Genomic DNA, 26,863 nt, shown 5'->3' with positions numbered 1-26,863 from the left:
CGAGTCGTCCGGGGTGGAAACAGGCAGACCCCTACCAGGACGTCCTCTGGCTGCCAGCAGGTTGTCCAAACGAATGGCCATGTCCACCAGTTTGTTGAAGGACAACATGGTGTCCCGGCAGGCTAGCTCCCGTCGGACGTCGTCCCGCAGATGGCACCGGAAATGGTCGATCAGGGCCCGCTCGTTCCACCCGGAACCCGCTGCCAGCGTCCGAAACTCCAACGCGAAGTCCTGCGCAGTCCTCGTCCCCTTCCTCAGGTGGACCAGCCGCTCGCCCGCCTCTCGGCCCTCGGGTGGGTGATTGAAGACCGCCCGAAAGAGGCAAGCGAACTCCCCGTAGTCCTCCAACGCGGCTCCTCCTTCGTTCCACACTGCGTTGGCCCACTCCAGGGCTTTCCCACAGAGGCAGGAAACGAGGACGGACACCTTCTCCCATTCCGATGGCGCCGGCCTGATGCTGGAGAAGTACAGCTCCATTGGTGGTTGGGATATCTGGATCCCTCCGGGTGCTGGGGCGTAGGTGGCTGGATCCGGTTGGCCAGCTGGTCTCGACAGATCGGGTCCTCTCCTCTCCAGGCGTTGGACGACTTGAAGAACCCGATCCATCGCTTCCCCCAAGCTGGCCAGCATCGTGGAATGCTCCTGTACCCATGCCACAACTCCAGGCATGCGCTCTTCTCCTGCTGACTCCATTTTCAGGTTGGTGATTCTGTGATGAGGTGGTGTTGAAGGAGTCAGGCGCAGGAGGGTAAATCACATAATAACAGGCTTTAATCCGCAAAATACAGGTTTACGCAGAAATGCGTCAAACACACTCCAGGGCACAAAACAGGCACACTGGAAAATACAAGGCACACGGGAAAATACTCCCGTCGATACAAAATACACGAGCTCCACCGAGCTTCACTAACCTCCACCATAAACAATCACCCACACAGACAAGGAAGCAGAGAGAACACTTATACAATGACTAATGAGGTAATAAGGACCAGGTGTGTGTGATTGAAGACAAGACAAATGGAGTGATGATAAATGGATCGGCAGTAGCTAGTAAGCCGGTGACGCCGAACGCCGAAACCTGCCCGAACAAGGAGGGGAGGCAGCCTCGGCAGAAGTCATGACAGAGTAGGTGTGTCCAAACTTTTGACTGGTACTGTATATCTACCTCAAATATCTCGTACCCCTGCACATTGATCTGGTACTGGTACTCCCTGTATTTAGCTTCATTTGTGAGTATTTTATTCTTCTTGTGTTACTATTTTTCTTTTTACTATTATTATTAGTTAACCAAGCAAGCATTTCACGGTAAATTCTACATTTTATTTAATTTTATTTGAGGCCTACATCAGGCCTAAGTCTGTTTTTATTCCAACAAAAGGGAAAAGGCAACACATCACTCACAATATTACCATTGTTCCCCCAGCAGCTGATAACATCTGAGGCCCATTTGTTAGCATGTGATGAACAGTGTTTCTCCCTCCCATCACTCATTCCATATCCTTCATCTCTTGTCCTTCATCTATATAAGGGTGAGTGCAATCACATTCAGAAGGACTTGAAACTTGGATACATTGAGAGGAAATGGAATTTAAAATGGTGAGTACTGGTAGTTATGTGACAGGTAAGTGTCTCTGTTTCATTCCAGCCTGGCTATGTCCTTTTGACTATCTAGCTGTTTCAGTTGACTTTAAATGCTACTCTCATATTTATTTCAAAATTGTGAAATACTAGAACTATGTGGTCCCAACCAATTCTTGCTTCATGTTGTTTTCATGAAATCTGACTAAGGTGGGAAAACACACAGAAAATGGTTAATTTGTCCAAGCGTTCAACCAAATGATTATAGCTCACTTGAGACAAACCATAATTCAGATTTTGAACTTGAGATACTCCAACAAAACTGGTGCTGCACCTTACAGTTTCCATGGCAATTGAGCTGAGCTGGACCGTGTTGCCTAAGTCTGATTTCCTAATACATCTAAATCATCTACCTGTCAAGGGAAAGAGGGAGGAGGTGGGAGTGTTCTGTGTAAGGAAATACCTCTCAGCGAGAAAGTTGGAAGGCCATCTGTTTGGATAAGGCCGTAGAAATCTCTAAAGAACACTGACTCCTGAGGTATATTGAATTCAGCCTTCATTAGAATTGATGAGTAATGTAAAATGTATGACCTTGTCCAAATGAAAACATTATTTCAGGAAGTCGTGTGGTTCGTGAACGGAGGGCATATTAAAACATTTGGCCGTGACATCTGTTGCTAACTCGACAGAGTTTTCATAATTTGGAGCATTAAACGCTTCAGAGCGTTACGTGCTGTTTTCTACCAAGATACTTTTTCAGGTTTCAATTATTGTATTAACAAATTCACCTTTTAATGTTTGATAGCGGTAATCAGTCTGGTAATTACGGGGCTAATTTATAGTCCCTCTCTTGCATGAAGTGAAATTAAAGAAAACCTGTTCTGGTTTTCCCTTCATGATCAAAGTAATGCACAGACTTCAGCTGAAAGAGTGTACATATTTTGTGAATGCATGTTCACAGTCACGGTAAATTTGCCAAGCTGCAATGGGAAATCACTGCTCCCCTTGAGGAAGACCCAAGGAATGAGGCATTAAATGATTTTCATTTGGCCTATTGATGTCACAAATATTAGCCTTTTTAACCACATCCGCTCTTGACATAATTTACACTAAGTCAAGAGAAAATGTTTGATCTGCTGGCTGACCTTATAGGTAGTTTTACTGATATTGGTCAAGACTTGTACACACTCACACCCAATAACATGTGGTACATTCTTGCACAAACACACAGTAATACACAAGCACGTAAGCATCCTTCCACACACTCTGCAGATAGTAGCACACATATACACACGCATGCACAAACAAACGCACACAGACACACACAAAAGGACCACAGGAACACAAACGCACCCTGTATTCCTGCTCAAACAGATACGGTATTCTTACTTCCTGCTCACACAAACATACATTGTATTCCTACTCAATAGATACTGTACACACATTCCTGCTCTCTCTTTTATTTCTCTCTCTGTGTGTATGTCACACACACATGCATGCACGCACACACACAAAAACACACACAGAGTGTAGTTTCTCTCCTTTGTCTGGTATTGTTTACCACGTGGCCGTCCCTCAGCTCCTTGGTCTTATCAGTGGCGGGTTGCCGTGGTATTTCCTGCCCGCACCAAGAGCAGAAGGTGGCACAGGATGAGTGCTGCTTCCTGCCTCGGCTGGAACACCCAAAACATAGCATCACCATCCAGCTGTATCCAGCCTCTCTCTCACACCCTGGTGCATCCACACATCCACACTGACCACGCTCCACTGGAGGCAGAGGACACATTTAGATGTCGCACACTGGTCTTTTTCAGCTGTAAAGAGCCAATGGTGGCTTCATGTGGAAAGGGATAAGGAGAGAGAGAGAGAGAGAGAGAGAGAGAGAGAGAGAGAGAGAGAGAGCGAGAGAGAGAGAGAGAGAGAGAGAGAGAGAGAGAGAGAGAGAGAGAGAGAGAGAGAGAGAGAGAGAGAGAGAGAGAGAGAGAGAGAGAGAGAGAGAGAGAGAGAGAGAGAGAGAGAGAGAGACTAAAGGGAACAATACACAATACTGAAGAGAAGCAACCTTGTCATTTTGTGCTTTGAGGTTGAGGGTGGCAGACAGTGGTTGTAACACTTTCACTCAAAATTTGGCTTCACTTCAAGACAACAAAGCTTCAAAGAACTACACCATGTGAAGGCCTACACATATACTGGACAAAAATATAAACACAACATGTAAAGTGTTGGTCCCATGTTTCATGAGCTGAAATAAAAAATCCCAGAAATGTTCCATAAGCACAAAAATCTTATTTCTCTCAAATGTTGTGTGCAAAGGTAATCTATCCACATGACAGGTGTGGCATATCAAGAAGCTCATTAAACAGCACGATCATGCTGACTGCAGACCTGTTGCCAGAGAATTTAATGTTAATTTCTCTACCATAAGCCTCCTCCAACGTCGTTTTAGAGAATTTGGCAGTATGTCCAACTGGCCTCACAACCACAGACCACGTGTAACCAAGCCAGCCCAGGACCTCCACATACGGCTTCTTCAGCTGCGGGATCGTTTGTGACCAGCCACCCGGACAGCTGATTAAACTGTGGGTATGCACAACTGAAGAATTTCTGCACAAACTGTTAGAAACTGTCTCAGGGAAGCTCATTCCACGTGCTCGTCGTCCTCACCAGGGTTTTGACCTGACTGCAGTTCTGCATCGTAACCGACTTCAGTGGGCCAATGCTCACCTTCGATGGCCGCTGGAGAAGTGTGCGCTTCACGGATGAATCCCAGATGGCAGACAGCGTGTATGGCGTCGTGTGGGCGAACGGTTTGCTGATGTCAACGTTGTAAACAGAGTGCCCCATGGTGGCGGTGAGGTTAGGGTATGGGCAGGCATAAGCTACAAACAACAAACACAATTGCATTTTATCGATGGCAATTTGAATGAACAGAAATACAATGACGAGATCCTGAGGCCCATTGTTGTGCCAGTCATCCGCCGCCATCACCTCATGTTTCAGCTTGATAATGCACGGCCCCATGTCGCAAGGATCTGTACACAATCCCTGGAAGCTGAAAATGTCACAGTTCTTCCATGGCCTGCATACTCACCAGACATGTCACCCATTGAGCATGTTTGAGATGCTCTGGATCGACGTGTACGACAGCGTGTTCCAGTTCCCGCCAATATCCAGCAACTTCGCACAGCCATTGAAGAGGAGTTGGACAGAATTCCACAGGCCACAATCAACAGCCGATCAACTTTATGCGATGGACAGATGCATATCTGTATTCCCAGTCATGTGAAATCCATAGATTAGGGCCTAATTTATTTATTTCAATTGACTTACAGTATATGAACTCAGTAAAATCTTAGAAATTGTTGCATGTTTATATTTTTGTTCAGTATATATAGAATGTACATTTTGGGCTGCACTTTTATCTTTGCTTTGATAAACCTCCTCCCAAGTCCCAAAATAGCAGAGAGCAGACTCAATCTTAGTGTGTGAGAACCTAATTTCTGGGATCCTTTAAAAAAAACACATGTGTAGCACTGAAAAAGGAGGGGGCCATTATGAAGTTTTCTTTTCATAATTTGTGTCCCAACCTCACAAAAATACTATTTTGATCTTAAAGCAAAGTTCTCCTCAGTCTGCAGCGATGAGTAAGGATATAAATTAATAACACCCTTGATAAAGATGAGCAAAAATGACTGTATTAAATAAATAACTCAAATAGTGAGCTATATTGTATGTTCAATATAATTTAATAATTTGATATTAATACAATTGCTCAGAGCAATGTTTTTTTTTCTCAAAAAGGTTGGGGTTAAAATGATTGACACCCAAAAAAATTAATATAAATACAATTAAACACAATAAAATCTGCATTAAAATTCTAGTTTTGTGTTTGTTTTTGTTATCTCAGCTTAAGGAACTGTATTGAGGCCTACCATGACTTCCTGTTTCACTGGGGTATTAAAATGAGGTAGCACACATCCATTCCATTCGTCATTCATCACCATAGGGAAAGGGAAAGAACTCACAAAAGAGAAGAGACAAATGGTTGTTGAACTTTATAAATCAGGAAATGGGTATAATTTTATTTTTTTGTATACAGAATGTATCAATCAGCACTATTAGGGGAATAATTAGGAAGTTTAAAACCACTGAAAGTGTATCTTGTCCCCACACACAGTGAGGAGATGGTCCTTTTTCAAATCAAATCAAATTGTATTGGTCACATACACATATTTAGCAGATGTTACTGCAGGTGTAGCGAAATGCTTGTGTTCCTAGCTCCAACGGTGCAGTAGTATCTAACAATTCACAACGATACACACAAATCTAAAAGTAAAAGAATGGAATTAAGAAATATATCAATATTAGGATGAGCAATGTCGCAGTGGCATTGACCAAAATACAGTAGAATACAGTATGTAAACATTATTATGTCTATATACATACAGCAGCAGCCTCTAAGGTGCAGGGTTGAGTAACCTGGTGGTAGCCGGCTAGTGATGGCTATTTAACAGTCTTTGATGGCCTTGAGATAGAAGCTGTTTTTCAGTCTCTCGGTCCCAGCTTTGATGCAGCTGTATTGACCTCGCCTTCTGGATGATAGCAGGGTGAACAAGCCGTGGCTCGGATGGTTGATGCCCTTGATGATCTATTTGGCCTTCCTGTGACATCGGGTGCTGTAGGTGTCCTGGAGGGCAGGCAGTGTGCCCCCGGTGATGCGTTGGGCAGACCACACCACCCTCTGGAGAGCCCAGCGGTTGCAGGCGGTGCAGTTGCCGTACCAGGCGGTGATACAGCCCGACAGGATGCTCTCAATTGTGCATCTGTAAAGGTTTGTGATGGTCTTAGGGGCCAAGTCGAATGTCTTCAGGCTCCAGAGGTTGAAGAGGTGCTGTTGCGCCTTCTTCACCACACTGTCTGTGTGGGTGGACCATTTCAGATTGTCAGTGATGTGTATGCAGAGGAACTTGAAGCTCTTCACCTTCTCCACTGCAGTCCCGTCGATGTGTATGGAGACGTGCTCCCTCTGCTGTCTCCTGAAGTCCACAATCAGCTCCTTCGTTTTGTTGATGTTGAGGGAGAGGTTATTTTCCTGCCATCACTCTGCCAGGGCCCTCACTTCCTCCCTGTAGGCTGTCTTATCATTGTTGGTAATCAGGCCTACTACTGTTGTGTCGTCTGCAAACTTGATGATTGAGTTGGAGGCGTGCATGGCCACACAGTCATGGGTGAACAGGGAGTACAGGAGGGGGCTGAGCACGCACCCTTATGGGGCCCCTGTGTCAGCGTAGTGGAGGTGTTGTTTCCTACCTTCACCACCAAGCAAAGAAGAATACAAGGGTCACAGTTGGAGAATTACAGGACTTGGGGTCGCATCTTACATTTGACATTTGACATTTTAGTCATTTAGCAGACGCTCTTATCCAGTGCATTCATTTTTTATTTTTCATACTTGGGGTCATAAGGGGCTCTACAAGGGGCTCTATTCAACCTGTATTGCTGAAGCGTTACAGATTGCAAGATAGACATTTAAAGGTAATTTCCGATTGAGCCGACATATGCAGCGTTTACCGTGAATGCAGTCTCCGCTAACATGTACATTTCAATCACACTGTAACGCTGAACTTCCGCGATACGGATTGAATAGATCCGAAAGTCTCTAAATCTACAATCAAACGCCACCTCCATGCCAACAGGCTCTTTTGAAGGGTTGCCTGAAAAATAGCCTTTATTGAGAGCAAGCAACAAATGTAAACTCCTGGAGTTTGCTAAACAGCCTTGGCACTTGGATTGGAACCAGGTACTATAGTCAGATGAGATTAAAATGTAGCTCTTTGACCACGCACACCAGCGGTGGGTTTGGCGGCCAAAGAAAAAAGCATACGCAAAAAATAACCTTATATCTACAGTGAAATATGGTGGTGGATCTTTGATATTATGGGGCTATATTCGCTTCCACTGGTCCTGGGGCCTTTGTTAAGGTCAACGGCATCATGAACTCTACCAAGTATAGGACATTTTTGCCAAAAACCTGGTTGCCTCTGCCAGGACGCTGAAACTTAGTAGCAAATTGATCTTCCAGCAAGGCAATGACATCAAAGTCCACAAAGAAATTGTTAATTGACCACAAAATCAACACTTTGGAAGCCATTTCAGTCTCCGGACTTGAACCCCATTGAAAACATGTGGTCTGAATTGAAAAGGGCTGTCCATAAGCGCAGACCGAAGGATATCAAGGATCTGGAAAGATTTTGTACAGAGGAATGGTCGAAGATCCCTCTCAATGTGTTTTCCAATCTCATACAACATTATAGAAAAAGGCTCAGGGGCGTTATCCTCGCAAGGGGAGGGTGTACAAAGTATTGAAAACAGTCAATAATTATGACCCTTGTTTTGTTTTTTGTTTTTGTTTTTATAATAAAGGAAAAAATATTACACAAGTTGGAAATTATGATATAGCTAATTTTTTATCAAGGGTGTCAATACTTTTGGACCTGCCTGTACGTCCCATTTTTATTGTGGCGAGGAATCAAATCAAATCAAATGTTATTTGCCACATGCGCCGAATACAACAGGTGTAGACCTTACAGTGAAACGCTTACTTACTAGCCCTTAACCAACAATGCAGTAAAAAAAATAAAAAATAAAAAAAAGTTAAATAAAAAAATAGATAAATAAAAAATAGCAAATAATTAAAGAGCAGCAGTAAAATAAAATAACAGTAGGGAGGCTATATACAGGGGGTACCGGTACAGAGTCAATGTGCAGGGGCACCGGTTAGTTGAGGTCATTGAGGTAATATGTACATGTGGCTAGAGTTAAAGTGACTATGCATAGACAATAAACAGAGTAGCAGCAGCGTAAAAGAGGGGGTGGGGGTGGGGTAGGGTAGGGTGGGGGGGCAATGCAAATAGACCGGGTAGCCATGATTAGCTGTTCAGGAGTCTTATGGCTTGGGGGTAGAAGCTGTTAAGAAACCTTTTGGACCTAGACTTGTCGCTCCAGTACCGCTTGCCATGCGGTAGCAGAGAGCACAGTATATGACTAGGGTGGCTGGAGTCTTTGACAATTTTTAGGGTCTTCCTCTGACACCGCCTGGTATAGAGGTCCTGGATTGCAGGAAGCTTGGCCCCAGTGATGTACTGGGCCGTACACACTACCCTCTGTAGTGCGTTGCGGTCAAAGGCCGAACAGTTGCCATACCAGGCGGTGATGCAACCAGTCAGGATGCTCTCGATGGTGCAGCTGTATAACTTTTTGAGGATCTGAGGACCCATGCCAAATATTTTCAGTCTCCTGTGGGGGAATATGCTTTGTCGTGCCCTCTTCACGACTGTCTTGGTGTGGAGGAGCCTTATTTGGTCAGAATCTAATTTCATCCGTTGCGCCTTGAGGTCTTTCCCATGGGAATTGCACCAAGGAATCTTTGGTCTCATCAGAGGGAATCTGCAGATGTTTGTAAATACGCCAGTGGCTGTTGAGGGGACCATGGAGGCTTTCAGACGCAACTGATGTTGAGTGTTTATTAGAAGTGGGTTGTTCGGAATACTGTGCTCACAGGGCTGGCCTGAATATATGTGGAACATGGCCTCTTAGATGTCATTACAGATTTACTTTCAGAGCACACGCCCATACACCCACCACATCATCACATCTTGCTCTTACAATGTGTCCTCTGTGGAAATCGATAGGCATTAAACTTTTACTGCAGTGGGCTAAATCAGGGTCACACTTAGTGTTTCTTGATAGTCTTAAACAAATCTACTTTGAAACAGAAGTATACACCTCACACACATGGTTATGGGCTTTAAAAAATAGAAGACACTGTACCATGTCAGATATAGAGTTGTAATGTATGACATTTTGAGTTTGCATCCTAATATTACACTTTATATACATCACAGAAGACTGAAATATAACAAAACCGTTTGACATAGACACTGGATTTTTGGCAGGTTTTTTAAATTAATGTTTATTAATTATGAAATTATGAAAAATATTAATAACATTCCACCCATGAGGCCAAAGAGGGCGCTTTTGGTCATTGACTGCAGAAATGGGCAACAGGCCTGATTCCGACATTCTTACACACACCTTTCCTACAGACTTCTCAGTAGTTGGTATTCAGACTTACCTTATGAAGGTGCATAACAGGCTTTGCAGGCATGATGGTTCAATTGAGTGCGCTGAATAAATGTAATTAATCCGCTGAAAACCTTCCCGCTTGCTGGCCAACAGATTTTCTCATGGGTCTTTTCAGTACATTTATAGGGTTTTCAGTACATTTATCTTAAGCTATGCCTTTAAATACGGTGTACCTTTAATTAAAATGTTGTCGACAAACTAGAATGCATCAAGAGAACGGGTTCAGAAAATAGGGATCAATGAAAGAAATCCATCTAAATGTATGCATATTCGTCTCCGTTTCAATAGATCAGATTTAGTAATACTCTGATCGTGTAGATTATTTAGGCATATTTTAGCTTTAGTGAAGTATGTATGAATCATTTAACTTCCGCGATACGGATTGAATAGATCCGAAAGTCTCTAAATCTACAATCAAACGCCACCTCCATGCCAACAGGCTCTTTTGAAGGGTTGCCAGAAAAATAGTATTTATTGAGAGCACGCAACAAACGTAAACTCCTGGAGTTTGCTAAACAGCCTTGGCACTTGGATTGGAACCAGGTACTATAGTCAGATGAGATTAAAATGTAGCTCTTTGACCACGCACACCAGCGGTGGGTTTGGCGGCCAAAGAAAAAAGCATACGCAAAAAATAACCTAATATCTACAGTGAAATATGGTGGTGGATCTTTGATATTATGGGGCTATTTTGCTTCCACTGGTCCTGGGGCCTTTGTTAAGGTCAACGGCATCATGAACTCTACGAAGTATAGGACATTTTATCCAAAAACCTGGTTGGCTCTGCCAGGAGGCTGAAACTTAGCAGCAAGTTGATCTTCCAGCAAGGCAATGACATCAAAGTCAACAAAGAAATTGTTAATTGACCACAAAATCAACACTTTGGAAAGGTCATTTCAGTCTCCGGACTTGAACCCCATTGAAAACGTGGTCTGAATTGAAGAGGGCTGTCCATAAGCGCAGACCGAAGGATATCAAGGATCTGGAAAGATTTTGTACAAAGGAATGGTCGAAGATCCCTCTCAATGTGTTTTCCAATCTCATACAACATTATAGAAAAAGGCTCAGGGGTGTTATCCTCGCAAGGGGAGGGTGTACAAAGTATTGAAAACAGTCAATAATTATAACCCTTGTTTTGTTTTTTGTTTTTGTTTTTATAATAAAGGAAAATATATTCCACAAGTTGGAAATTATGATATAGCTAATTTTTTATCAAGGGTGTCAATACTTTTGGACCTGCCTGTACGTCCCATTTTTATTGTGGCGAGGAATCAATTCAAATCAAATTTTATTTGCCTCATGCGCCGAATACAACAGGTGTAGACCTTACAGTGAAACGCTTACTTACTAGCCCTTAACCAACAATGCAGTTAAAAAAATAAAATAAAATAAAAAGTTACGTGAAAAATAAATAAATAAAAAATAGCAAATAATTAAAGAGCAGCAGTAAAATAAAATAACAGTAGGGAGGCTATATACAGGGGGTACCGGTACAGAGTCAGTGTGCAGGGGCACCGGTTAGTTGAGGTCATTGAGGTAATATGTACATGTGGCTAGAGTTAAAGTGACTATGCATAGATAATAAACAGAGTAGCAGCAGCGTAAAAGAGGGGGAGGGGGTGGGGTAGGGTAGGGTAGGGTGGGGGGGCAATGCAAATAGTCCGGGTAGCCATGATTAGCTGTTCAGGAGTCTTATGGCTTGGGGGTAGAAGCTGTTAAGAAGCCTTTTGGACCTAGACTTGTCGCTCCGGTACCCCTTGCCGTGCTGTAGCAGAGAGAACAGTATATGACTAGGTTGGCTGGAGTCTTTGACAATGTTTAGGGCCTTCCTCTGACACCGCCTGGTATAGAGGTCCTGGATGGCAGGAAGCTTGGCCGCAGTGATGTACTGGGCCGTACACACTACCCTCTGTAGTGCGTTGCGGTCAGAGGCCAAGCAGTTGCCATACCAGGCGGTGATGCAACCAGTCAGGATGCTCTCGATGGTGCAGCTGTATAACTTTTTGAGGATCTGAGGACCCATGCCAAATATTTTCAGTCTCCTGAGGCGGAATAGGCTTTGTCGTGCCCTCTTCACGACTGCCTTTGTGTGGAGGAGCCTTATTTGGGCAGAATCTCATTTCATCCGTTGCGCCTTGAGGTCTTTCCCATGGGAATTGCACCAAGGAATCTTTGGTCTCATCAGAGGGAATCTGCAGATGTTTGTAAATACGCCAGTGGCTGTTGAGGGGACCATGGAGGCTTTCATGGTCCTCTGTAGCTCAGCTGGTAGAGCACGGCGCTTGTAACGCCAAGGTAGTGGGTTCGAACCCCGGGACCACCCATACACAAAAAAAAAATGTATGCACGCATGACTGTAAGTCGCTTTGGATAAAAGCGTCTGCTAAATGGCATATTAAGTATTATTAAGTTTCAGACGCAACTGATGTTGAGTGTTTATTAGAAGTGGGTTGTTCGGAATACTGTGCTCACAGGGCTGGCCTGAATATATGTGGAACATGGCCTCTTGGATGTCATTACAGATTTACTTTCAGAGCTCACGCCCATACACCCACCACATCATCACATCTTGCTCTTACAATGTGTCCTCTGTGGAAATCGATAGGCATTAAACTTTTACTGCAGTGGGCTAAATCAGGGTCACACTTAGTGTTTCTTGATAGTCTTAAACAAATCTACTTTGAAACAGAAGTATACACCTCACACACATGGTTATGGGCTTAAAAAAATAGAAGACACTGTACCATGTCAGATATAGAGTTGTATTGTATGACATTTTGAGTTTGCATTCTAATATTACACTTTATATACATCACAGAAGACTGAAATATAACAAAACCGTTTGACACTGGATTTTTGGCATTTATTTTAAATTCATGTTTATTAATTATGAAATTATGAAAAATATTAATAACATTCCACCCATGAGGCCAAAGAGGGCGCTTTTGGTCATTGACTGCAGAAATGGGCAACAGGCCTGATTCCGACTTTCTTACACACACCTTTCCTACAGACTTCTCAGGAGTTGGTATTCAGACTTACCTTATGAAGGTGCATAACAGGCTTTGCAGGCATGATGGTTCAATTGAGTGCGCTGAATAAATGCAATTCAACCGCTGAAAACCTTCCCGCTTGCTGGCCAACAGATTTTCTCATGGGTCTTTTCAGTACATTTATAGGGTTTTCAGTACATTTATCTTAAGCTATGCCTTTAAATACGGTGTACCTTTAATTAAAATGTTGTCGACAAACTGGAATATATGTATATTCGTCTCTCGTTTCAATAGATCAGATTTAAAAATACTCTGATCGTGTAGATTATTTAGGCATATTTTAGCTTTAGGGAAGTATGTATGAATCATTTTAAAAACGTTTTGAGAGCCTTTATGCATGAAATATTTTGGTGAATCAGAAATACTGCACTGTAACATAGAGGGGTAGTACTTATAGTTATATGAATGTTGCAATTAAGAAGTAACCAGGAATCTTGATTGTATAGCACCAAAAAAGGACCACTTCCTCTATCAGGTCCATAGAAAACACTTAGTTCCCTTCAATTATAATAAGGAGAATAGTGTACAATAGTAGGCTATACCCTCCTCTATTGCCGGCACTAACCATGGAACTGTGTAATGACACAGCAAAGTATTGTGCCATGCTTCAGGTTCAAACTGTTACGGTTGGGTCTATGCTCCACTCCATATGATTGAATTATATTATAAACTGTTACTAATGATCCACAGCAACAACCACATGGCCGTGAAGGCATTTACAGAGGAAGCAAATGAAGGTAAATGAAACAATGTAATTAGATGGATTGATAATGTAGGATATACCAACTGAAGGGAACTAACAGTAAATTGCCAGTTGAATATGTGTTGTTATTAGGCCTACTGACTGTCGATACTTATAGTGGCTAATATTTAACATGATAGAAATAGGAAACAGAGAAAGTCGGGGTAGCCTATAATTAAGATATTCGAGAGTGCCCATCCCTGCAAGTTAAAAGGCAGTACGATTTATACTAAACAAAAATATAAACGCAACATGCAACAATTTCAATGATTTTACTGAGTTACAGTTCATATAAGGAAATTTGTCAATTGAAATAAATAAATGTGGCCCTAATCTATGGATTTCACATGAATGGGCAGGGGCGCAGTCATTGGTGGGCCTGGGAGGGAATATGCCCACCCATTTGGGAACCAGGCCAACCCACTGGGGAGCCAGGCTCAGCCAATAAGAATGAGTTTTTCCCCACAAAAGGGCTTTGTTACAGACAGAAATACTCCTCAGTTTCATCAGCTGTCCGGGTGGCTGGTCTCAGACGATCCCGCAGGTGAAGAAGCCGAATGTGGAGGTCCTGGGCTGGCATGGTTACACGTGGTCTGCGGTTGTGAGGCCGGTTGGACGTACTGCCAAATTCTCTAAAACGACGTTGGAGGCGGCTTATGGTAGAGCAATTAACATTCAATTCTCTGGCAACAGCTCTTGTGGATATTCCTGCAATCAGCATGCCAACTGCACGCTCCATAAAAATTTGAGACATCTGTGGCATTGTGTTGTGTGACAAAACTGCACATTTTAGAGTGGCCTTTTATTGTCCCCAGCACTAGGTGCACCTGTGTAATGATCATGCTGTTTAATCAGCTTCTTGATATGCCACACCTGTCAGGTGGATGGATTATCTTGGCAAAGGAGAAATGCTCACTAACACTAATTTGAGAGATATATGTTTTTTGTGCATATGGAACATTTCTGGGATCTTTTATTTCAGCTCATGAAACATGGACCAACATCTTACATGTTGTGTTTATATTTTTTTTCAGTACAAATTCTGCTTAATGGGACAGCATTTCATAGACTTTACTGTGGGAAAGTTCATATGTTGATATGCTTCAGTTTGCTGCCATATGACTGGTTTCACATTTGTCTCCAGCGATTATAAGGTAAAATAGACCTAAAACAAGTGTAATTTATATTTACAATTCCCTTATCCAAACGGATTACTTATTTAGCTAGCTCTTATCAATAGCTCTTATCAAGTTGTAAATGATAGTGCATGGAGAATGCTGTTATTTCTATCTGAAAAAATAAAGTAGATGCTTTTTCCATTTGGAACAGGCCGGTTCGCTCGACCTTATTCATAGTTTCCTCTCGCATAAAGGTGGTGGAATTATGAATGAATTAAGTCAAGGTCATAATACGACGCATCACACCTCCGCCAAACCTTCATTTCTTAGATTTTCACGCCAAACAAATAGCGGGTGAATAGCATGCTATTCTCATGCTTAATTTCAAGGTCAGAATACACATAGAGAGATGTGCATGAAAAGGGAATAACGTTCCATTTACGCACGCTTAACTCGGGTCGGAATCCTGGTTACTTCTTAATTGCAACATTCATATAACTATAAGTACTACCCCTCTATGTTACAGTGCAGTATTTTTGATTCACCAATATATTTCATGCATAAAGGCTCTCAAAAAGATGTTTTAATTATTCATATATACTTCCCTAAAGCTATAATATGCCTAAATATTCTACACGATCAGAGTATTATTGCATCTGATCTATTGAAACCTTATGTTGCTTGCGATCCTTTCCTTACTCTCGTTGCGATGGAAGAAATTAATGTTCTCATCAAAATAGCATCAAATGATGACAACCAGCTTGAATGAAGATCTGATCATTATTTGTCTTAAAGCAAATTATCTTCTTTATTCTATTAGAATTCCAGGGTCATATCCCAACTGAAAAAAATGCTACAGTTTACTATAGAATACTACAGTACTTACTATAGAATTCTGCAGTAAACTGTAGAATATTATATTACACACTGTAGTATCCCTTGATCATGTGTAGAACTTACTTTAGAATGTTGTAGTATACTGTAGAATACTATAGTATTATCTGCAAATAAACACTGTAGTAAATACTACAGTAATGTCCGGAAAAACACTACAATCCGTAAAAACACTACACTTTTTTAACTATAGTAAATATTACAGTATTTAATTCCCCTTCCCTATATCTGTCACGATCGTCGGATACAGAGGACCAAGGCGCAGCGTGGAAAGTGAACATACTTATATTTATTAGAGTAATCACACGAACAAAATAACAAATCGATACGTGACGTCCTTAGTGCAAAACACAAACCTACACAGGAACAAGATCCCACAAACACTGTGGAAAAACAGACTGTTTAAATATGGTTCCCAATCAGAGACAACCAGCAACAGCTGACACTCGTTGCCTCTGATTGAGAACCACTCTGGCCAACATAGAAACACAATAACTAGAACTACACCCTAGAAACACAAAACTAGAACAACACAAAGAACACTCACACCCTGGCTCAACATACAAGCGTCCCCAGAGCCAGGGTGTGACAGTACCCCCCCCCCCAAAGGCGCGGACTCCGACCGCGCCAACCAAACACCACAGGGGAGGGACCGGGTGGGCACTCTGCCTTGGCGGCGGATCCGGCTCCGGGCATGATCCCCACTCTCTCTCTAACCCCCCAAAGTACCCCTGGTCCGGTCTGGCCCTGCTGGCCGGAGCTGGACTGAACACTGGTGGAGCGGATTGCTCTAGCTCCGGCGTGGAGCAGCTGACCGGTGCCGGACCAGGCACCGGTGGAACAGGCACGGGCTGTGCCGGACTGATGACGCACACCACTGGCTTGGCGTGGGGAGCAGGAACGGGCCGGACCGGGCTGACGACGCACACCACTGGCTTGGTGTGGGGAGCAGGAACGGGCCGGACCGGGCTGACGAAGCGCACCACTGACTTGGTGCGGGGAGCAGGAGCGGGCCGGACCGGGCTGACGAAGCGCACCACCGACTTGGTGCGGGGAGCAGGAACGGGCCGGACCGGGCTGACGACGCACACCACTGGCTTGGTGTGGGGAGCAGGAACGGGCCGGACCGGGCTGACGAAGCGCACCACTGACTTGGTGCGGGGAGCAGGAACGGGCCGAGCCGGGCTGACGAAGCGCACCACTGACTTGGTGCGGGGAGCAGGAATAAGCCGGACCGTACTGGGAACACACACCACTGGCCCTACGCGGGGATCAGGAACAGGCCGGACCGGACTGGCAACACACCCCAGTACCTCGCGCCGTGCCTCTACATCCTCCTTCCCCCTGGTGACCAGTGACTCCCGTAACCTGGCTGCCTCCTGCTGCCCCGTCGTCCACGGCGTGAGCCCCCCCCTAAACATTTTCTGGGCGTCTCTCCTTCCCGTGGGCCAGGTCTCCATGTCTCTCGCCAGACTTTCGCCCTTCTGCTTCCAAGTCCAGCCTCTCTCCTCCTCACACGGCTTGACCCAGTCGAGGAGGCAACGGAGATCCGCTAGAGATTCCCCTGGCGATGGCTCCTGGACACGCTGCTTGGTCCAGTTTTGGTGGGATCTTCTGTCACGATCGTCGGATACACCAGGATGTCATCGATGTAGACCACCACACCGCGACCAAGCATGTCCCGAAACACCTCGTTCACAAAGGACTGGAAGACGGATGGAGCATTCATCAAACCGTAGGGCATCACCAGGTATTCATAATGCCCCGTGGTTGTGCTGAATGCTGTCTTCCACTCATCCCCCTCCCGAACACGCACCAGGTTGTATGCACTCCTGAGATCTAGTTTAGTGAAGAAGCGCGCCCCATGCATTCACTCAATCACTGAAGGAATGAGGGGGAGAGGATAACTAAATCTTATAGTCTCCTTGTTCAGTGATTGATAATCAATGCACGGGCGCAGACCGCCGTCTTTCTTCTTCACAAAGAAGAAACTCAAGGAGGCGGGTGAAGTGGAGGGACGAATATTCCCCTGGCCCAGGGACTCGGTGACGTATGTTTCCATAGCCTCCGTTTCAGCCTGCGATAGGGGTTACACTTGACTCCTGGGAGGTACAGCGTCTACCCGAAGGTTTATCGCGCAATCCCCTCCCGATGAGGTGGTAATTTATTCGCCTGTGTCTTAGAAAATGCGTGCGTCAGATCATGGTATCGGGGGGAATGCACAGGGTGGAGGTACCATCTGGACTTTCCACTTGTGGTTGCACCAACGGAAACACCTAGAGACCTACCCTGACACTCTCGCAACCACCCCATGAGAACCCTCTGCGGCCATGAGAAGGTGGGGTTGTGGAGTGCTAGCCAAGGGATACCTAATACTACAGGGAAAGCAGGAGATTCAATAATCGAAAAAGTAACCTGCTCACAATGAGTCTCCTGGGTGATCATGGTGACTGGTACCGTGACTTCCTTTACAAACCACTGGCTTGGTGTGGGGAGCAGGAACGGGCCGGACCGGGCTGACGAAGCGCACCACTGACTTGGTGCGGGGAGCAGGAACGGGCCGAGCTGGGCTGACGAAGCGCACCACTGACTTGGTGCGGGGAGCAGGAATAAGCCGGACCGTACTGGGAACACACACCACTGGCCCTACGCGGGGATCAGGAACAGGCTGGACCGGACTGGCAACACACCCCAGTACCTCGCGCAGGGGCCTCTACATCCTCCTTCCCCCTGGTGACCAGTGACTCCCGTAACCTGGCTGCCTCCTGCTGCCCCGTCGTCCACGGCGTGAGCCCCCCCCTAAAAAATGTCTGGCCGTCTCTCCTTCCCGTGGGCCAGGTCTCCATGTCTCTCGCCAGACTTTCGCCCTTCTGCTTCCAAGTCCAGCCTCTCTCCTCCTCACACGGCTTGACCCAGTCGAGGAGGCAACGGAGATCCGCTAGAGATTCCCCTGGCAATGGCTCCTGGACACGCTGCTTGGTCCAGTTTTGGTGGGATCTTCTGTCACGATCGTCGGATACAGAGGACTAAGGCGCAGCGTGGAAAGTGAACATACTTATATTTATTAGAGTAATCACACGAACAAAATAACAAATCGATACGTGACGTCCTTAGTGAAAACCACAAACCTACACAGGAACAAGATCCCACAAACACTGTGGAAAAACAGACTGTTTAAATATGGTTCCCAATCAGAGACAACCAGCAACAGCTGACACTCGTTGCCTCTGATTGAGAACCACTCTGGCCAACATAGAAACACAATAACTAGAACTACACCCTAGAAACACAAAACTAGAACAACACAAAGAACACTCACACCCTGGCTCAACATACAAGCGTCCCCAGAGCCAGGGCGTGACAATATCCCAATTTGTACCACCCATAAGTGAGAAACCTACATGCCAAGTATAGACCATAATGTGTTCCATACAGGTCAGCGAAAAGGGCAGAAAAACTGAACTATACGTTCAGACCCCAGTCCTACTGTGATGAGTGTGATAGGAGTCAGGCGCAGGAGGGGAATCACCGAATACAGAGTTTATTCCGTCGTACACAAATAGCGCTGGATAGCGACAAACGAAACAGACACAGGGGAAAATCTACCCTGGCAATACAAGGTAACGGTAGCTCCAACAATAACAGGCACAGGGGAAATATCTACCCCGGCAATAACAATGTACGAGTAGCTCCACCGAGCTACACTACTCTCACAAAACAACAATCACCCACAAGGACAAGGGGGGCAGAGGGAACACTTATACACTGACTAATGAGGGGATAAGAACCAGGTGTGTGTGATTGACAAGACAAATGGAATTATGAATAATGGAGTGGAAGTGGCTAGTAAGCCAGTGACGACGAACGCCGAAGCCTGCCCGAACAAGGAGGGGAGGCAGCCTCGGCGGAAGTCGTGACAGTACCCCCCCTTGACGCGCAGCTCCAGCAGTGCCCCGACCCCGGCCTCGGGGACGGCCAGGAGGACGCGGAGCAGGGCGAGCCGGATGGCGACGGTGGAAATCCCGCAACAGGGAGGGATCGAGGATATCCCTCACCGGGACCCAGCACCGTTCCTCCGGATCGTACCCCTCCCACTCCACGAGGTACTGAAGGCCCCCCACCCGACGCCTCAAATCCAGGATGGAACGGACAGAGTAAGCAGGGGCCCCCTCGATGTCCAGAGGAGGTGGAGAAACCTCCCGCACCTCAGACTCCTGGAGCGGACCAACCACCACCGGCCAGAGGAGAGACAAATGAAACGAGGGGTTAATACGGTAATCAGGGGGAAGTAATAACCTATAACTGACCTCGTTGATTCTCCTCAGGACATTGAACGGCCCCACAAACCGAGGGCTCAGCTTCCGGCAGGGCAGGCGGAGGGGCAGATTCCGGGTCGAGAGCCAGACCCGATCCCCTGGTACGAAGACCGGGGCCTCACTGCATTGACGGTCAGCGTTGGCCTTCTGACGACGCACGGTGCGCTGGAGGTAAACGTGGGCAGTGTCCCACATCTCCTCTGCGCGCCGAAACCAGTCATCCACCGCAGGAGCCTCGGTCTGGCTCTGGTGCCACGGTGCCAGAACCGGTTGGTAACCTAAAACACATTGGAATGGCATTAGGTTAGTAGAAGAGTGGCGGAGAGAGTTCTGGGCATATTCTGCCCATGGCAAGAACACCGACCACTCCCCCGGCACGACACATGCTCGTGCGCGTAGCGGAATACACCAGGATATCATCGATGTAGACCACCACACCGCGACCAAGCATGTCCCGAAACACCTCGTTCACAAAGGACTGGAAGACGGATGGAGCATTCATCAAACCGTAGGGCATCACGAGGTATTCATAATGCCCCGTGGATGTGCTGAATGCTGTCTTCCACTCATCCCCCTCCCGAACACGCACCAGGTTGTATGCACTCCTGAGATCTAGTTTAGTGAAGAAGCGCGCCCCATGCATTCACTCAATCACTGAAGGAATGAGGGGGAGAGGATAACTAAATCTTATAGTCTCCTTGTTCAGTGATTGATAATCAATGCACGGGCGCAGACCGCCGTCTTTCTTCTTCACAAAGAAGAAACTCAAGGAGGCGGGTGAAGTGGAGGGACGTATATTCCCCTGGCCCAGGGACTCGGTGACGTATGTTTCCATAGCCTCTGTTTCAGCCTGCGATAGGGGTTACACTTGACTCCTGGGAGGTACAGCGTCTACCCGAAGGTTTATCGCGCAATCCCCTCCCGATGAGGTGGTAATTTATTCGCCTGTGTCTTAGAAAATGCGTGCGTCAGATCATGGTATCGGGGGGAATGCACAGGGTGGAGGTACCGTCTGGACTTTCCACTGTGGTTGCACCAACGGAAACACCTAGACACCTACCCTGACACTCTCGCGACCACCCCATGAGAACCCTCTGCGGCCATGAGAAGGTGGGGTTGTGGAGTGCTAGCCAAGGGATACCTAATACTACAGGGAAAGCAGGAGATTCAATAATCGAAAAAGTAACCTGCTCACAACGAGTCTCCTGGGTGATCATGGTGACTGGTACCGTGACTTCCTTTACAAACCCGGACCATAATGGTCGACTATCAAGTGCTCTGATGCGGAGTGGAATGGATAGGGGAACCAATGAAATGCCTTGACGGCGTGCGAATGCCCTGTCCATAAAGTTCCCAGCTGTGCCTGAATCGACTAGCGCCTTACACTGGGGAACTACCATGTGATCGGGAAAGTGGATAGGTAGGGTACAGTGCGCAGCATAGGGATCTGAACGAGTGTGGGTGTTCGATACCTGGGGTGATGCCGAGAGTGCCCTGCCTGCCGCCTCCAGGCCCATAAGAGCGTTGATTACGACGTGTGGTGTACTGTCCCTTCGTGCCGCCAGAGTGGCACTGTTGCTGTCGTCCTCCGCTCTCTCGGACGGCGGCTCCACCCAGCTCCATCAGCTCGGGATCCAAGTCGTCCGGGGTGGAAATGGGCAGACCCCTACCAGGACGTCCTCTGGCTGCCAGCAGGTTGTCCAAACGGATGGCCATGTCCACCAGTTTCGTGAAAGACAACATGGTGTCCCGGCAGGCTAGCTCCCGTCGGACATCCTCCCGCAGATGGCACCAGAAATGGTCGATCAGGGCCCGCTCGTTCCACCCGGACCCTGCTGCCAGAGTAGGAAACTCCAACGCGAAGTCCTGCGCGGTCCTCGTTCCCTGCCTCAGGTGGACCAGCCTCTCGCCCGCTTCTCGACCCTCGGGCGGGTGATCGAAGACTGCCCGAAAGAGGCGAGTGAACTCCCCTTAGTCCTCCAACGCGGCTCCTCCTTCGTTCCAAACCGCGTTAGCCCACTCCAGGGCTTTCCCCGAGAGGCAGGAAACGAGGACGGACACCTTCTCCCGCTCCGATGGCGCCGGCCTGATGCTGGAGAACTAAAGCTCCAGTTGGAGGAGGAATCCTTGGCAGAGCGCCACCGTCCGGTCGAACGCCCGTGGTCGGGATATCTGGATCCCTCCAGGTGCTGGGGTGTAGGTGGCTGGATCCGGTTGGAGTCAGGCGCAGGAGGGGAATCACTGAATGCAGAGTTCGGTGATCGACAAACGAAACAGGCACATTGGAAAATCTACCCTGGCAAGGTAACGGTAGCTCCAACAATAACAGGCACAGGGGAAATATCTACTCCGGCAATAACAATGTACGAGTAGCTCCACCGAGCTACACAACTCTCACGAAACATCAATCACCCATAAGGACAAGGGGGGCAGAGGGAACACTTATACACAGACTAATGAGGGGATAAGAACCAGGTGTGTGTGATTGACAAGACAAGACAAATGGAATGATGAATAATGGAGCGGCAATGGCTAGTAAGCCGGTGACGACGAATGCCGAAGCCTGCCCGAACAAGGAGGGGAGGCAGCCTGGGCGGAAGTCGTGAGACCTACAGGTTATGGCAAATGTTCTCTTTTAGTAATTATCCAGTAGGTTTCCTCAAGGAAAAAGCATCCACTTCTATGTCAAAGATAATAAAACAAAAAACAGTAAATACTATAGTAATGTCCGTAAAAATACTACAGTAAATTACAGTCCGCAAAAACACCACAGTAAATACTACAGTGCACTAGAGTCTGCAAAAACACTACAGTAAATAATATAAGATACTACAAAAACACTACATTAATTATTATAGTATATGCTAGTTTTCTTTTACTACAGTATATATACTATAGTTAACTGTAAATACTACTGTATACTACAGTAAATACTACCGTATTGTCAGCAAAAACACTAAAGTGAATACTATAGTATTTTTTCATGTGGGTAGTGTTATGCACTTTCCCTGCGTACGTCTTTTCTTTCCCTTACTTGTGTCAGTGATACATATTGAATTGTTTTCATCCAGAGAAAAGGAGAGGACTCTCTCCACCCCTCTGGCTGTGATAGTCCCCTATAATCTGGGTTTGGAGAGTGGCATGACCACCCTCCACTCTCCTCTCCCCACAGACATCAAATAATGACAGGCTGGGGAGAAATAACAGGACCGGGTCCAACCAAACTTTACATGTACACAGAGATAATCCTCTTGAAATAATTAGGCCCTACCAGATTTCTTCTTTAATCCACATTTCCTGTAAACCACCCCACTGATTGTCGTTTTGCCTGGGGATATAAGAAGAGGTGGTTATGGGTTTTTGTGGGTTTCTGGGATATTGGAAGATGAATAATGATGTGGGTTCTTATGAAATTATGAAATTGTTGTTGAAATTTTGGCACTAGAAACAAAATATTCATATAAATGCTCCCCTGAGAAGAAGAGAATATACATAGTTCAAATTCTTTCATTTTTGTGTTCTGTTGTTGTTTGTTATTATTGCACTTATCAATGGCAACATGACATTGTGATGTAGCCACAGTTTTCATCAGTTTTCAAACATAGACCTGGGTTGCTCTTGGCGATTTTACATCACCCTTGACCGCATTCATGGTGTTTGGATCACTAACCATAAAAACTGAGGCATATTTCCAGCAACAGGATGTTGCCAAACTCAACCCGCTATCAGCGACAGGCTCAGTGTTGTTTGTTTTCTCTCCACTAATACATTTCCAGTCAAAAGCTAGGGCTTTTTTGGACATCTCTCAATTTCCCCCTGGAGAACAATGGCCTAAAGAATGTTGTGATATGGTGGCAGCGTTTTGGGGTGGCTCTGATAAACGGGTCCTTCCTTCTGTGTGACAATGTTGAGACAAAGCATTTCAGGACGGTAACAGAAGATAGTGAGTGTGTTGTTAGCATGCCCTCTATGGGACTTCACTTCCTCCATCCTTCCCATTAACCGCAAACCCATGGGGCAATTTGTGGGATGATGTAAGTTACAATACATTTTATGATTCAGTGTCAGTATGGCACAAAAACGGTTCTCAGTGATATATAACGTAGGTAGGATATTGTACATTGTGTGTGTGATATGTTGATAGGTAAACTGAGCTTGGTATGGTCAAGTCTTGCTGCGGTTGCTACTTCATATCCAGTGGGGGCAGTAAAGAGAGAAAGGCTGGTTTCTGTCTAGATCACACTTGCATTATGGTTTGCTAATTAAAGGTCTGGTCAGCATCTTGGACCAGATGTGATCATAGACAGCAATTGTTCATACACACCTCCTTCACCACGTAACAAACTTGAACATACTGTACAGCAATAGGGGACTGTATCATGAACCAATGCCCTATCTCATTTCAGTCAACTGTTTGACTGGTTGTACTCTGCAGAGTTCTCTGTCACTGCAAGCAGTGTTCATTGGCCTGACACATGTAAAGTACAGTCGTGGTCAAAAGTTTTGAGAATGACACAAGATTTGGTCTTCACAAAGTTTGCTGCTTCAGTGTTATGAGATATTTTTGTCAGATGTTACTATGGTATACTGAAGTATAATTATAAGCATTCCATAAGTGTCAAAGGCTTTTATTGACAATTACATTAAGTTTATGCAAAGAGTCAATATTTGCAGTGTTGACCCTTCTTTTTCAAGACCTTTCAATCTGCCCTGGCATGCTGTCAATTAACTTCTGGGCCACATCCTGACTGATGGCAGCCCATTCTTGCATAATCAATGCTTGGAGTTTGTCAGAATTTGTGGGTTTTTGTTTGTCCACCCGCCTCTTGAGGATTGATCACAAGTTCTCAATGGGATTAAGGTCTGGGGAGTTTCCTGGCCATGGACCCAAAATGTTGATGTTTTGTTCCCCGAGCCACTTAGTTATCTCTTTTGCCTTATGGCAAGGTGCTCCATCATGCTGGAAAAGGCATTGTTCGTCACCATACTGTTCTTGGATGGTTAGGAGAAGTTGCTCTCGGAGGAAGTGTTGGCACCATTCTTTATTCATGGCTGTGTTCTTAGGCAAAATTGTGAGTGAGCCCACTCCCTTGGCTGAGAAGCAACCCCACACATGAATGGTCTCAGGATGCTTTACTGTTGGCATGACACAGGACTGATGGTAGCGCTCACCTTGTCTCTCCGGACAAGCTTTTTTCCGGATGCCCCAAACAATCGGAAAGGGGATTCATCAGAGAAAATGACTTTACCCCAGTCCTCAGCAGTCCAATCCCTGTACCTTTTGCAGAATATGTTTTTCCTGGAGAGAAGTGGCTTCCTCGCTGCCCTTCTTGACACCAGGCCATCCTCCAAAAATCTTTGCCTCACTGTGCGTGCAGATGCACTCACACCTGCCTGCTGCCATTCCTGAGCAAGCTCTGCACTGGTGGTGCCCTGATCCCGCATCTGAATCAACTTTAGGAGACGGTCATGCGCTGGCTGGACTTTCTTGGGCGCCCTGAAGCCTTCTTCACAACAATTGAACCTCTCTCCTTGAAGTTCTTGATGATCCGATAAAGGGTTGATTTAGGTGCAATCGTACTAGCAGCAATATCTTTGCCTGTGAAGCCCTTTTTGTGCAAAGCAATGATGATGGCATGTGTTTCCTTGCAGGTAACCATGGTTAACAGAGGAAGAACAATGATTTCAAGCACCACCCTCCTTTTAAAGCTTCCAGTCTGTTATTCTAACTCAATCAGCATGACAGAGTGATCTCCAGCCTTAAGTCCATCATTAAGGTTGGTCTATCATGATAAATTCAAGAACTTTGAAAGTTTCTTTAAGTGCAGTCGCAAAAACCATCAAGCGCTATGATGAAACTGGCTCTCATGAGGACCGCGACAGGAATGGAAGACCCAGCGTTAACTGCTGCAGAGAATATGTTCATTAGAGTTACCAGCCTCAGAAATTGCAGCCCAAATAAATGCTTCAAAGAGTTCAAGTAACAGACACATCTCAACATCAACTGTTCAGAGGGACTGTGTGAATCAGGCCTTCATGGTCGAATTGCTGCAAAGAAATCACTACTAAAGGACACCAATAAGAAGAAGATACCTGCTTGGGCCAAGAAACACGCGCAATGGACATTAGACCGGTGGACATTTGTCCTTTGGTCTGGAGTCCAAATATGAGATTTTTGGTTCCAACCGCCGTGTCTTTGTGAGACGCGGTGTGGGTGAACGGATGATCTCCACATGTGTATTTCCCACCTTAAAACATGGAGGAGGAGGTGTTATGGTGTGGGGGTGCTTTGCTGGTGACATTGTCTGTGATATATTTCGAATTCAAGGCACACTTAACCAGCATGGCTACAACAGCATTCTACAGCGATATGCCAACCCATCTGGTTTGGGTTTAGTGGGACTATCATTTGTTTTTCAACAGGACAATGACCCAACACACCTCCAGGCTGTGTAAGGGCTTTTTTACCAAGAAGGAGAGTGATGGAATGCTGCATCAGATGACCTGGCCTCCACAATCCCCCGATCTCAACCCAATTGAGATGGTTTGGGATGAGTCGGACCGCAGAGTGAAGGAAAAGCAGCCAACAAATGCTTAGCATATGTGGGAACTCCTTCAAGACTGCTGGAAAAGCATTCCAGGTGAAGCTTGTTGAGAGAATGCCAAGAGTGTGCAAAGCTGTCATCGAGGCAAAGGGTGGCTATTTGAACATTCTCAAATAAAAAATATACTTTGATTTGTTTAACACTTTTTTGTTTACTACATGATTCCATATGTGTTATTTCATAGTTTTGATGTCTTCACTATTATTCTACAATGTAAAAAATAGTAAAAATAAAGGATGAGTAGGTGTGTCCAAACTTTTGACTGGTAGTGTATATGGCATAATTCCAGTGAATGCCATGCGGGGGAGGCAACATACAGTGCCTTCAGAAAGTATTCATACCCCTTGACTTATTCCACATTTTGTTGTGTTACAACCTGAATTCAAAATGGATTAAATATATGTTTTCTCTC

Source organism: Coregonus lavaretus (assembly GCF_964263955.1).
Source record: "Coregonus lavaretus genome assembly, chromosome: 7".
NCBI lineage: Eukaryota > Metazoa > Chordata > Actinopteri > Salmoniformes > Salmonidae > Coregonus > Coregonus lavaretus.
This window is presented reverse-complemented; position numbering follows the sequence as displayed.